Genomic DNA, 14,230 nt, shown 5'->3' on the forward strand with positions numbered 1-14,230 from the left:
CTTCATGTGCATCTGGAATATGCCAGGCGCCTGTTGAACGAACTGGCCGCGGAGGCCATTGTGGAAGAAGGAAGGATGAGAGAGGAGGAGGAAAGAAGAAACAAAGAAGAGGAGGAGAGAAGATACAAAGAAGAGGAGGAAAGAAGATACAAAGAAGAGGAGGAGAGAAGATACAAAGAAGAGGAGGAGAGAAGATACAAAGAAGAAGAGGAGGAAAAGGAGAGAAGAAGAAGAAATTTCAGAATCCCAGAAACCGAAAATTGGGATTCTGAAGCCACATATCCTGCCTCTGCTCTCTCCCCCAAAAAAGTAAAAAGCAACTGGGGAACAATATGTGTATGTGGCGCCAGGCCTGGAAGGTGCCACCATTAACCAGGTGTCCATGAAGTTAAAAAAAAAAACAGCCCTTTTCAGGGCTACCCAATACTCAAGAAAAGAAATAACCATCAATTTGCCAATGTGTGTAGGTAGAGTAGTGAGAATATAAAGACTAACTCTTTTTTTTTATAGTGAGAGTGTATGTGTTTGTGTTTGTAACTGCTCATGTAAGTTTGTGTGAATGGTAGATTATGGGTTTCTTTATTGTTTCTTAGCGTATGTGGAGAGTATAGTTTGGGTTTTATTATATGAAATGAGAAAGTAGGGGGATGTTTTCCTTCACGTCCGCGCGTTGTTTGGTCATGATCTAGGTAAGATCAATTTTATGTTTTAGGGGGAGGTTTTCCTTCACGTCCGCGCTTTTCGTATAAGAACCCACAGTATTCGTCGTTCAAACCATTCTACAGAGAAGATGGCTTCGAACCAACTCGATAAATTTCAAACATTGCACGACGTCCTTGACAATTTGGGCATGATAGAACAAATGCTAGTACGACTCAATGAAGACCACTATTCTTATAGTCCGCATAGAGTAAAAATGGAGATTAACAACTTAAGAAAAGCAAACGACATGATAAGTGGTGTGATGAAGGAAATAAAGGAGGAGAAGGAGGATGAAGAGGAAAGGATAAGAATAAGAAAATGGAATGAAAAAAAATTGAAAAAGAAGAAGAAAATGAGATGAGGAAGAAAGAAGAGGAGGAGGAAGAGAAGAAGGAAGAGGAAGAGAAAAAAAAAAGAAGAGAAAGAGTGTAGGTGAGAAAATAAGAAGTTGGTTGAGAAAAAGAAGAAATTAGAAGCAGAAGAAGAAGAAGAAGAAGAAAAACCAAAGGCCCTTTTCAGGGCCACCCATATTTCTCGAAAAGAGAATGACTTTTCAATTGCTACCCTTTTTTTTAAATTTAAAAAAAAAAAAAAAAAATCCCATGTTCAATTCCCCTTGTCCCTAGACAAGCCCAAACTCTATTCCCCCATGTTAAATTCCCCTTGTACGTAAAGTGACCCACGATTTATTCCCATGTTAAATTCCCCTTGTACGTAAAGTGACCCACGATTTATCGCCATGTTAATTCCCATTGTACGTAATCTGACCCACGATTTTTCGCCATGTTAAATTTCCATTGTACGTAATCTGACCCAGGGGGGGGGGGTCTGTAATGCTAATTCCCATTGTACGTAAAGTATCCCACCTTACTACTCTCAAGGTCATACTGTTGACATTACCGACAGGTAGAGCAAGCAAATATAAGTGTGCGTGTGTGTGTGATTTTGATTTGTAGCGTTTATTTTAAACAATTTCAGTTTTATAACTACGAATCTGTAGCGTAGCAGTTTATAGTGATGTCTAGCACTTGGACATAATGCCTCAAACATGTATCATCATGTCCCACCAAGTCACATTATCCTAACACCAGGCTACCAGTCCTAACTCTAACCTCTTAATGATGAGTGTCAAGCGAGGTAGCTGCTAGTACCATTTGTAGAAGTCTCTGGTACGATTCGACCGGGGTTCGAACCCACGACCTTCTGCATCCGAAGAGGACGCTCTAACCACCTCAGGCCACCGGAGTCAGCAAATATAAAAATTGCCGGTCACTGTTTTCCATTTACTAACTTTTGTGACAGATGCAGATATATATATATATATATATATATATATATATATATATATATATATATATAAACAAACATATACCTAGTATAAATGTCTTTTTTGTGACTTCTCTTATGGAAGCACGTGCTTAGTCAAATCTGTTTGTGCTACACAGTGAGCAAATATACTCTCTGTTGAGAAATTATATTCAGCATTTCTCATCTAAATAATAAGAATTTACTTAGTCTTTTCCTCTCACGCGAACTTTTCGTGTAACACAATATCTGGATCAACCCAATGCACGATGGGGTCAATCCTGGTCCTGGGCATAAGCATATGGCGTACGTCTTCGTGGAGTAGCACCGAGTTTCCATCATGCAACTAATAAAAATCTCAGGAACAATCAATTACAACTTGCATAAAGAGAAACAAATGATGACCATACAGTTCGTTTGGTTTTATCCCCGACAGATTTTCTACAAAGAATTGAACATAAAATCAGTTGCAATTAATTAGCTGAAACAAGTCAGTGCAGCAGATGTGAAATCGTTTTCTCACCAAACAACTACACTAACTATAATTTATTGGGGTTACTGATGGACAGTTTGCTCTCCAAAAAGTTGAGCTTAACAAGATACATTAAGATCTATCTGCATTTAATACATTTAATGTTAATAAAGTACGAGCCGTGTGAACCATATTTCCGATCATATATGTATGTATTGATATAGTATGGGGAGGAGAAAATAACGTTTCCTTAGAGCAAGTTCTTTCTCAGGGGACAATGAATAACATACACAGAGATAAACACTACGAGGGACGTGTGGATAGCAATAACTATGTACATTTTGCGTAACGGTGCATTTTTCTCACATATCTTACACTCCAGAAACTTACGACTTGGATAACGTATTTACATTTTTAGGGAAAGTGGTGGAAATGAATATATGTGTACGTATTGGTGACTACCGACACGTTAGCACATTAGTGCCATCGATTGCCATCGATTGAGGCTAAAGTTTTAATGTCAAATATATAGAATGGAATAGCAAATTAAAAAGTTTGAAATAATATAAGTGTTGGGAGATAAACCTTTCCAAGCCCCGAAAACAAAGGAAGATAAATGGTTGCAATGGCACATGGGCACAGTATTGACTATTTGATCCCAATTAAAAGTACATGTCTGAAAGCGTTAAAGGAGGAAGATCAACCCTCCTAACAAAAATTAAACACCGAATACTTCAAGATAAAATATTGAAGGTAAAAATGTAAATTAAAGAAATACAAAATGCTTGAGAAAGAAAACCCTAAAAAACAGTATAAACACAAAGTAATACAAGATCAAAGAATGTCACGGAGTGAAGTTATTTGTGATTTTCCATGATGCCATGGTTCACTAGTAGTGAATTCCGGCCAAAACCGAATGAATGTCCCTGAAGTAAGATAGTCCATATTAAAATCTAGTGGTGTACATTGGTGGTGTGGCTGCAAGGGCAGTATTTACGGTAGAAAACCGGTAAATTACACAAAGGAATAAAGAAGAAGGGACTCGGCAGATGCTGTTTATGTCGCCATGGGGGCAAATGTGGTGCAGTTATATTGGCAAAATGTGCATGGAAAACATACATTGACTGGCCTAAGGTGGCTGAGTTAAAGTAGTTTCCAGTGTTAGGGGATACGGATACTCGTATATTTTCTAAGGCGTGAACGGTTGGCGGTACGGAAACATGATGAAGATAAAACATGCAGATGTGCGGTTGATAGATATTTGGCAGTTTGCTTAATCTGTGGTCTTGCATTAATTAGAGTAAAATTTAGGTATAGAATGGACACGTCGGGCTTTCTAATTTACAACTGAAGTTGTATGGTAGTCTTTGGAAAGTTGGGGTAAACTTATGACTTCTAGCGAGAATCGCGGCAGGGTTGGACAACCATTCGGTCAAATAAATACCTGTGTGCGTGTAACAATACTAATGAATTAATTGTATTACAGATTACTTAGACTAAGCAAATTGAAAATAAATAAATAAATAATTAAATAAATAAATAAATATAGCTTAATCTGTAAGCTTGACATGCATTGCTTTGACCCGATTATATTCTTTTACATAGTATGATATGGATCACTGATGCTCTTGTCTGAGAGTATGTTATCCAAATATAACATTGTGAAGACAAGTTTACAGACACCTTAACTTTTTGTTTTCTTTTCTGAGGCTTTCTTTACCCAAGTAAATATTATTGGCTAATTATACAAAATAAGCAACGCAAAAGGTTTAGCCTGTCTTCCCTTCCCCTCCTCCCAAATTTTCCAGGCTTTTCTGGAGTAGGTGAAGTACACTTGTTAACATGAAGCATATGCTTATGTGTCATAGTGTTTCTCAACATAAGTTAATGGTGCCGACTCCGTTGTTGTTGTTGTTGTAAGGTTCAACACCATTTTCAGCACAAGATAGGCTATACATGGCGGCTGGCATAAATGGTGGAGGAAGATCCCAGGAAAACTCCGAAAAGAACCACAGACCCACGAAAAGCTACTTGGAAGCTTTTCCACATACCCACAATGGCCGAACCTGAGACTCGAACCCACGCACACAGAGTTGAGATGGCAATGATCCGTAACGGCGAGCGCTTTATACCACTCGGCCACTCGTAGCCCCGGTGTAGACTTCTAACACTTGACAGTGGAGATACATAGGGTCATACGAAAGTGTGTGCAAAAACAAACAAATCAACATAAACAAACATAAACACAAAGACATACATACATACATACATACATACATACATACATACATACATACATACATGCTTTACGGCTATAGGTCAGTGTATGATTTTCGCATCCGATCGAAACTGTAACACAAAAACGGCATTCGATTGATATCAGTAGGCAATACGTTATTATCAAATATTAATGGTACTCGCGATGCCACATTTGAATTTTTTGGCGGGAAAGCTTGCAGAAAACCAGCATAATTATTTACAAGATAGATTAAAAAGGAATTAAATTCCTTTCAATCATAAGTAAGATGGCTATCAGAAAAGACTACCACCAAATTTCAACGTATTTCCGTTCTGGTTCACACGTCGGTTGTCTAAAGGGACATCTATGACAACACTACAGTTTGATGAAAGACAAATTTTAAAACAGTTTGAATGTTCACTATTACTCAATACATCTCCCAAAAGCTGTTAAATATGAAAAAACATTGTTATGATTTAAATCGCACATGGAGAACCATAATAATGGTCTATAAGTTATGTTATGGATATGTATATATTTTTGTAACTCCTGGTATATGATTTTATTTAATTTTGTAATTTTTATTAATGGTTCTAAATTTAACACAGTGTCTTTTGTTAGATTTTGTGTACGTGACCTGAGTCTGCTAAGAGTGTAAAATTACATAAAATTTACAAAGAGATGTTGACTTATATGTTGACAATTACTAATAATTGTCTTAATAATAAGACTTATTTACGTCTTTGGCTTAAATTGTCATTGGATGAAGGGATTTAGACGATTCTAGAAGAATTAAGTAACTTTCCTTTTGCTGGGCTAGGTCACATGAATAAGCGATTTTTGGGCCAAAATGAGTATCAGTCACGTTGGGTATAGCATGAAATTTAGCAAGGTGATATAAGGAAGGAACTGAACAATCAGATTCATTCCTCTTTTGCAGTCATCCTCATTTCTTGTAATCCTGTTGTAAGTCTGCAGACGTCTTTTATGTTGTACTTAGATATTATTAGATACGAACATTTGTTTGGACTGTTCAGTGGAAATAAAAAGTGCTCATTTTTTTTATCAGAATATTATTCCTTATCTGTTGTGAATTATTCTAAGGACTTCTGGACGATGGCATCTTGACAACGACACGATTCTTGCCGGATCAGTACATTTCTGGCTTTGAAATTTATACGGAAATTCTCATTTGCTTGGACTTTCATAGAACTTTATCAAGATTATTTTGGTCTTAAATCATAATATTGTAAATTGGTCTCACACTTTCATTTATAACTTTGGGAATTAAATTATTTATTATGTTTTTAAAGAACTTGTTGGTTTCGCTTCTTTCTGTATCTTAGTTTGTGACCACAGAGTCACAACACATTTCGTATACAGAACTGCGTAAAAAGACAACTTTTCACTGTACATTTTACATGCCTCCGACTATAAACGTACCTCTGATATATTTAAATATAGTAGCCTTGACCGACTGTCCTTGCACCGGGCTATTGCTGTCGTAATGTGGTTGCCTTAAGAAAGTCCATAATCTGGTTTTGAAATGCGTCATTTTATGTAATGGAGATCCAGTATTTATATCAGGTGCACGTTCTTAAATAATTGTAAACAAGTGCGATGTGCTTGACATTTGTCCTTGGAATGTGTTATTATAAGCAAGTTGGAACGTCAAACTTTTTGGACTCAGACGTTTAAATATGTTTCAATATATATATATATTTGTGTCATGTCTCTGTCATCCGTCGTTCGTCCGCAATTGGAATTTGAAACTTCTAAACCCACTGGACTAATTTCAACTAAACTTGCAGGAAGCATCCTGGCATAAAGGCTTTTAAAGCTGGTGAATATCAAGCCAATTCACCATCACATTTTCGGCTGCCGATACAAAAATAGAAAAACCCTAAAACTGTCCAGCATAATTTCATCAAATGTAATAGAATATATAGTGACGTAAAGGATCAACGATGAAATATGGTCCCCAATACTAAATTGATAAAATATTTAAATAACATCTCGCATAAAGTATTATTGGATAATGGGTTTTCAAGTCTTGTACGAACCATATGATATGTATTCAGATATGACAGTCGTCACTAACACAGTAAAACATTCAAAATGACTTCATCGCTGCAAGTGCTAAAACAGTTTTGACAAACTTTCTTTCAAGAAGGCATCGTGATATAAAATGCTTCTCAATTTTGTTTAACAAATGTTGCTTATTCACTTAATATGCTTCCATTAGTAAAGACAGGACAAAATAAAACATTTAAACGGCCTTTTCTAAAAATAAACACTGATCAGACTTCAAGCAAATTTGACCAAAAAATACGTAAAGAGCTTTCAGCTGACACAAATAATACACATCAGCCGACGTATATGGCCGCTGGTGCATACAAAGAAACTAATTTTAAAAAGATAAAGTTTTGAAAACTTTTCAAAACTGATCAGGAGACTTTGACAATATTTCACCGGAAATATGGTGGTTTGAACTTCGTAAAAGTTGTATAAATGATTCCTCTGCTGCTAATAAATATAGAAAACTAGTTAAAGAGCTCTATTGATGAAGATAAAAAAGGAAAACCTCAATGCATCTGCAAGTCACCAGCATTGGAAGATTTGTTTTTACAAAACATTCTAATGACCATGAACTTATTGCCAACTGCTCATGTATTTAAGTGTAAGATACACTGGGCTTTTCGTAAAAATGTTAAGATCGTAATACTAGATTTATCTTCGTTCAGACTGATTGACTATAAGTATATATCTACCTATTATTGCTCTTAACGACTGATAGATATAAACCCATCATAATTCAATATTGTCATAACGTGTTGTTGTCTTTCGACAAGTGATACATACATACATACATACATACATACATACATATTTTACGGCCATAGGTCAATGTACGATTTTCGCATTCGACCGAACCTGTAACACATAAACGGCATTTGATCGATATCAGTACGAAATGCATTAGAATCAAATATTAATGGTACACAATATATTACATTGACCTATCCGGCGGAAAAACTTTCGTAGAAACCGGCATAATCATTAACACTATAGATTAAGGATTTAAATCCCTTTAAATCAACTGTAACATAGCTATCATAAAAGACTACCAACAAATTGCAACGCATTTCCGTTCTGGTTCACACGTCTGTTGTCTACAGGGACATCTCTGATACCACTACCGTTTGATGATATGACAAGTTTTGAAACATTTTGAATGTTAAATATTACGAAATACATCTTCCGATACTGTTAAATATGAAATCAAACACTGTTATGATTTAAATCGTACATGGAAAAACCACGAAATTGGTCGTTTCTGTTGTTGTTTATATTTTTAGGTAATTCCTGGAACATGATTTCATTTAATTTTGTTACTTTTATTAATGGTTGTAAATATAGTAGCCTTGGCCGATTGTCCTTGCTCGGGGCTATTCCTGTCGGAGTGTGCGTGTCTTATGATAGTCCATAATCTGCTTTAGAAATGCGTCATCTTATGTAATGGTGATCAAATATTTGTCAGGTGCACGTTCTTAAATTGTAAACACATGTGCATTGTGCGTGACATTTGTCCTTGGAATGTGTTATGATAAACAAGTTAGAACGTATATATATATATATATATATATATATATATATATATATATATATATATATATATATATATATATCATAACGAGAATCGTGCAATCTAGATATGAATCCAGCATATTTATCAAAACTGGGAATTCGTCTTTGAAAACATAAATATAGACTTGATTTTAATATTCTTAATAAAATATTTATGTAAACTTCCATCAGTGCCGTGGGAAAGTTTTAATTTCTACTTAATTCAGGATTGGTCTTCATTACGCCACACAACGTATAAAGACTAAATAGGTTGGCAATGAAGTTATGTATCTGATATTAAAGACTGAATAATAAACGTTCATAATACTTGCAGACAATTGTCTTGCCTGAAAGTTGATTATTACAATAGAATAAAATATTGTGTGCTTCACGTTGCAATGTTAGTTTGCTTCAAATTACATTAATATGTGTAAAGTGTTTTGACATGCAATTATAATCTTCGTTTACTGTAGTGATGAAGAAATTTAAGAAGCAGTATTACTAAAATATATTTAAAGATAAATATTATACAGGATACCACACCGGCATCACATGATTGGAGCATATTCCTCAAAATTGTAAATGTGCCTTTGACAAATATAAAAGCAGCTTATTTGTTCTTAATGGTCTTAACAGAATGTTTTAAAATTCCACCATCGCCGTGAGAATGTTTTAACTTCAGACTAACTCAGTAAATTTCGTGACCGTTCAGGTGGCCTAGTGGTTAGAGTGTCCGCCTCGGATGCGGGAGGTCGAGTCATATAAAAATCGTACTAATTGCTGCCTCGCTTGGTGCTCAGCATTAAGAGGTTAGTGTTAGGACTGGTCGGCCTGGTGTCATGATAATGTGACTGGGTGGGACAGCATGCTACATGTCTGCGGCATGATGCCTCAGTGCTAGACATCACTATAAACTGCCTCACTGCAGACATCGTAGCGATATGACTGAAAAATTGTTAAAGCTACGTTAAAAATACAAATCACACAGTAAATTTCTTCATTACGCTACACGATGTACTCGTTAAATTTATAAAGGCTAATAGGCTTGAAATGATAGCACAGTACTTACATTTAAGACTGAATAATAAACGGTCATAATACTTGCAGACAATTGTCTTGCCTGAAAGTTGATTATTACAATAGAATAAATCATAAGGCCATACTATATTATGTGCTTCCTGCTGCAATTTTCGTTAGCTTTAAATTACATCAATATGCGTGTAGAATAAAATGTGGATTGTATTGAAATGCAATGATAATATTAGTCTATGTTATGGAGGTAGATTTGTAAGAAAAACTATTACTAAAAGGTTTGAAGAACAAAGACGTTTTATTTACTTTGATTATTTGGGTGTAAAGCTTGTATAATACAAAATGTCTGTTTATCGTTTACATTCTGTACACTTCGACATCAATTGTGTACCACAGAACAACTCTTTGGCTCGATCACTATGGATAGCCCAAACCTGTCTTTAGGACTTGAAACATACTAATATAAACTGTATCTCTATGGATCGAACACCATTGCCCAAACATTTCTTTAGGACCTTAAACATACTAACACGAACTATATCTCTTTGGATCGAACACCATTGCCCAAACCTGTCTTTAGGACCTGAAGCATAATAACATATACATTATATCTCAATGGACTGAACTGCAGCTCCCATCGAGTAAATATATCTGCATAGGGTTATAAACGTGTTTACATCATTGCTTCCATTTTCACCCAACATTAATATCCTCAGCATGTGAATGATGTGGTCAACATTGTATATTTAAGTGAAGAGATAAAGATAGACGTAAACAATACACTACACCTTCTTGTTTAGCCGTTGACATTAAGTAATTGTTTTTTCTTCAATTTAATAAAGGTTTTATTTTGATTCGGACGCAAAATTTTGATTTGTATTCTTTTGAGAAATTTATCTCATGCAATTTCCGAAACACAAACATTTGTCAAAACAACACAATGCATGCCAACAGTAATTAAGTTCAAGTCTTGAAATGCAAAGTCCGTATCCATTTTTGTGTCATGTCAATTTGAAACTTCTAATTTCAACTAAAGTTGCAGGAAGCATCCTGGCATAAAGGTTTTTAAAGTGGGTGAATATGATGCCAATTCACCATCACATTTTCGGCTGCCGATACAAAAAAATAAACACCCTAAACCTGTCAAGCATAGTTTCATCAAATGTAATAGGATGTATAGTGACGTAAAGGACCAACCATGAAACATGGTCCCCAAACACTAAAATGATAAAACATTTAAATAGCATCTCGCAGAAAGTATTATTGCATAATGGGTTTTCAAGTCTTGTACAAACCATATGATAGTAATTCAGATACGACAGCTGTCACTAACACAGTACAACAATCAAATGACTTCGTCGCTGCAAGTGCTAAAAAGTATTTGAAAAAAGTTCTTTAAAGAAGACATCGTGACAAATTGCTTTCCAATTTTTGTTTAACAAATGTTGCTGATTCACTTAACATGCATTCATTAGTAAAAACAGGACAAAATAAAACATTTAAACGGCCTTTTCATAAAATAAACACTGATCAGATTTAAGCAAATTTAACCAGAAAAATGCGTAACAAGCTTTCAGCTGACACAAGTAATACAAATCGGCCAACATATATGGCCGCTGATGCATGCAATAAAACTAATTTAAAAAAATGAAATCTTTGAAAACTTCTCAAAATACTCTAGAGAATTTGACAAGGTTTCACCGGAAATATGGCGGTTTGAACCTCTTAATATTTGTACAAATGGTGCCTCTGCTGCTAATAAATATAGAAAACTAGTTAAGAGCTGTATCGAAGAAGATGAAAAAGGAAAAACCTGAAGCATCTGTAAGCCAACAGCATTGGAAGATGTTTTTTCCTTTCAGAAACATTCTAACGACCACGAATTTATTGCCAACTACTCCTGCGTTTGCTTCTAAGATACAGTGGGGCCTTTCGTAACTAATTTTTAGATTTGTAATACTAGATTTATCTTCTTTCAAAATTGATTGACTATATGAGTCAATATATCGACCTACTGTTGCTCTTAATGACAGATGGTATAGAAATCCATCACAATTCCATATCGCCATAACGTCCTTTTGGTTTTCGACAAGTGATACATATATGCATGCATGCATACATACATACATACATACATACATACATGTGTTTCGACCTATTGTCCTCCATTGCGTTCCTTTATGTTCGATAATTCACATGTAGTGACTATAAGGAATAATGTCCAGATATCTAACTGATGAATTGTTATGTTTCTTTGGTAATTAGTGATTTCTTTCTACTGTAATACTTGATGTTTTCGGTGAGTAGACTTTAATCCATAAATTCATTCACCCACCCAGCCAGCCTTACGTACAAACTGAATACATCTATACAGATGATAGGATGCACCGGGTCGTCAAGTTGTCTAAGGCGCTCACCTTTATAGATCACTGAGATATCACCTGGGTTCGAATCTTGGCTCTGCTAATGTGGAAATGTGATTGTGCGAGAGCTTGTCATTAGCTTCCCGTGGGTCGTGGTTCTTAAATGGATTTTGTGTGGTTCTTCCTCTACATATATGATGGCTAATACGTACAGCATATCAGATGCTGAATAATGGTAAGTAAATCCACACCAAAAACACATTGATATATGCATTCATACACGTGCATATTAATGCATGGATGCAGATATACAGCAGTGAGGATGGTAGGCACAACGAGTGACAGGTATGAAATGCAGAAAGACAGACATAGATGCATACCTATGTGTCTCATACGTGTAAACGTACCACACAGGTAGATAACCACCAACACACTTTCTAATATAATAAAATTATCTATCTCAGTTTTGGTAGATAAAAACATTTAACACATGTAGAAACAAATATTTCACAAATAGGAGATCACCTCTCTAGGAACGTAAAACAAGCAAATGTTACTAATGTGTTCATACAATGTTTGAATGTTTTGCTTTACGGACACTTGACTAAGCAATTTGAAAGCAAAATACGTCCAGAGCCAGCAGAAAGTTTAATGTATAAAATAGCGAATAATCAATTTGTTGGGAGTAAATTATTTTTGGTCAAATAAATTACCATGTGAATATTATTATCTCAGCAAGAATATAACAGATGCAGCACATCGTTTATTTCTTTGAATAAATACGTCGAGTCATTTCATTATGGAAAATGTGGTGATGAAAAGAAACGAAACGTTGACAAATAAATAAAAGAGTTTGAATTATATTTGTATGTTTGGCCTGTGATGAAATGGGGCAATCACAAAAATTTCACCACATATGGAGACGCACCAGCAAGTTTCATCAGCCGGTGCTAACGCAGCTCCTGGTACAGCCCGTAAAGATGTATCCACCAGTGCCAATGCAGCCTTAGTAGCGTTCCAGGAATTTAAATCAGTCTCAACAAGCTACGCTCAGGTAATAACCCAGCACGTTTATTCTCAACAAGTATAACAAAAAGTATAATCAGCCATATAACACACAGTACATCAAGTTTCTTCTGTTAAGCAGGCAAAGTCCCAGATATGATATAAAATTGTTGTTAGTCTTAGCACGTGGAGCTCTGCAGAAGTTCCAGAAAGTTCCATTAGGCAAGCCAAACGAAGCAATCCAATAAGTATCACATGTCTGAACAATCGTAGCTCTGGGAACAACCCATTAAGTTTTATCAGATGTTGCATACGTAGTCCTCCTGGCAACCCAATATTGTAAGTAGGTCCTCTCTCAAAGTTTATCAGTCTACGTAAGCTAAGCTATAATGACGAGCCTGAAAGATTCATCAGTTTGAACTGAAATTACTAGCAAAAATAGATATTGCATTATGAACGACGCCAGCTAAGAACAAAGACATCTGCAATGGTATTTTCAAGTGTAGATAAATAGTATAAATAAATTGTAAAAATTAATTTCATGTCTAGAAAACATCTAAACGTTTGGTGCATATGGTTAATTCAATTACATTGCACCAAAAAAGATAATAGTTTGTTTAACCACTTTGTCTAAAATAAACAAAGTGAACGTTGTATTCATCGAATGAATTGCCTTTTGAAATGGTTTATACAAGGACTAACAATTTAGTGTTAGATATACATGTTGGAGTTGGAGACGACAGTTCAAATTTCATTCATATTGCCTGGCAATCATTTGTCATTTCTGGTAATTCTATATACTCCAAAAACACATCTTGTACGCTCTTCATTTAATTTTATAGGGTGTATTCCTAACAACATCACAGTAAGATCTGATTATCTTACTCTCTTAACACATGCATAGGGCATGCATCCATATTTCCATCTATTGTACATTTATACATAATACATACATACAAACATACATACTATACATACATACATACATACATACATACATATATGTAACAAAAACTACAAAAGAAAGTACAAATGGTAACTTTTATTGCTAAGTTAATGATTGCCACTGTCGCAAAATCGGTGTTCAACTATATGTCTTTTAGTGTCAGATATTAGAATGAATGTAAGATTGTAAGTTTCGAGCTGGTGATTTCTTTGCAAACTCTTTCTATGCCAAGGTCTCACTGTCAATCACGAAGTGACTATGATTTTTATACTAACGTTTCACATTCAACAGGTTGCTGTGTTGTGTATGCCCAAATTTTACAATCAGTCTTGAGGTCGCTATGCTTTCCATGCTAAAGTTTCACAATCAGTCCTGAGGTCGCAATGCTTTCTATGCCAAGGTTTCACAATCAGTCCTGAGTTTGCTATGCTTTTCATGCCAAGGTTTCACAATCAGTCCTGAGGTCGCTATGCTTTATATGAATAGGATTCAGAATCAGTCACGAGACCGTTTATTTCGTGTATTTCAGTGTTTTTCTG

The sequence above is a fragment of the Sinohyriopsis cumingii genome, chromosome 12, assembly GCF_028554795.1.
Source record: "Sinohyriopsis cumingii isolate HCF-2022 chromosome 12, ASM2855479v2, whole genome shotgun sequence".
NCBI classification, from domain to species: Eukaryota; Metazoa; Mollusca; class Bivalvia; order Unionida; family Unionidae; genus Sinohyriopsis; species Sinohyriopsis cumingii.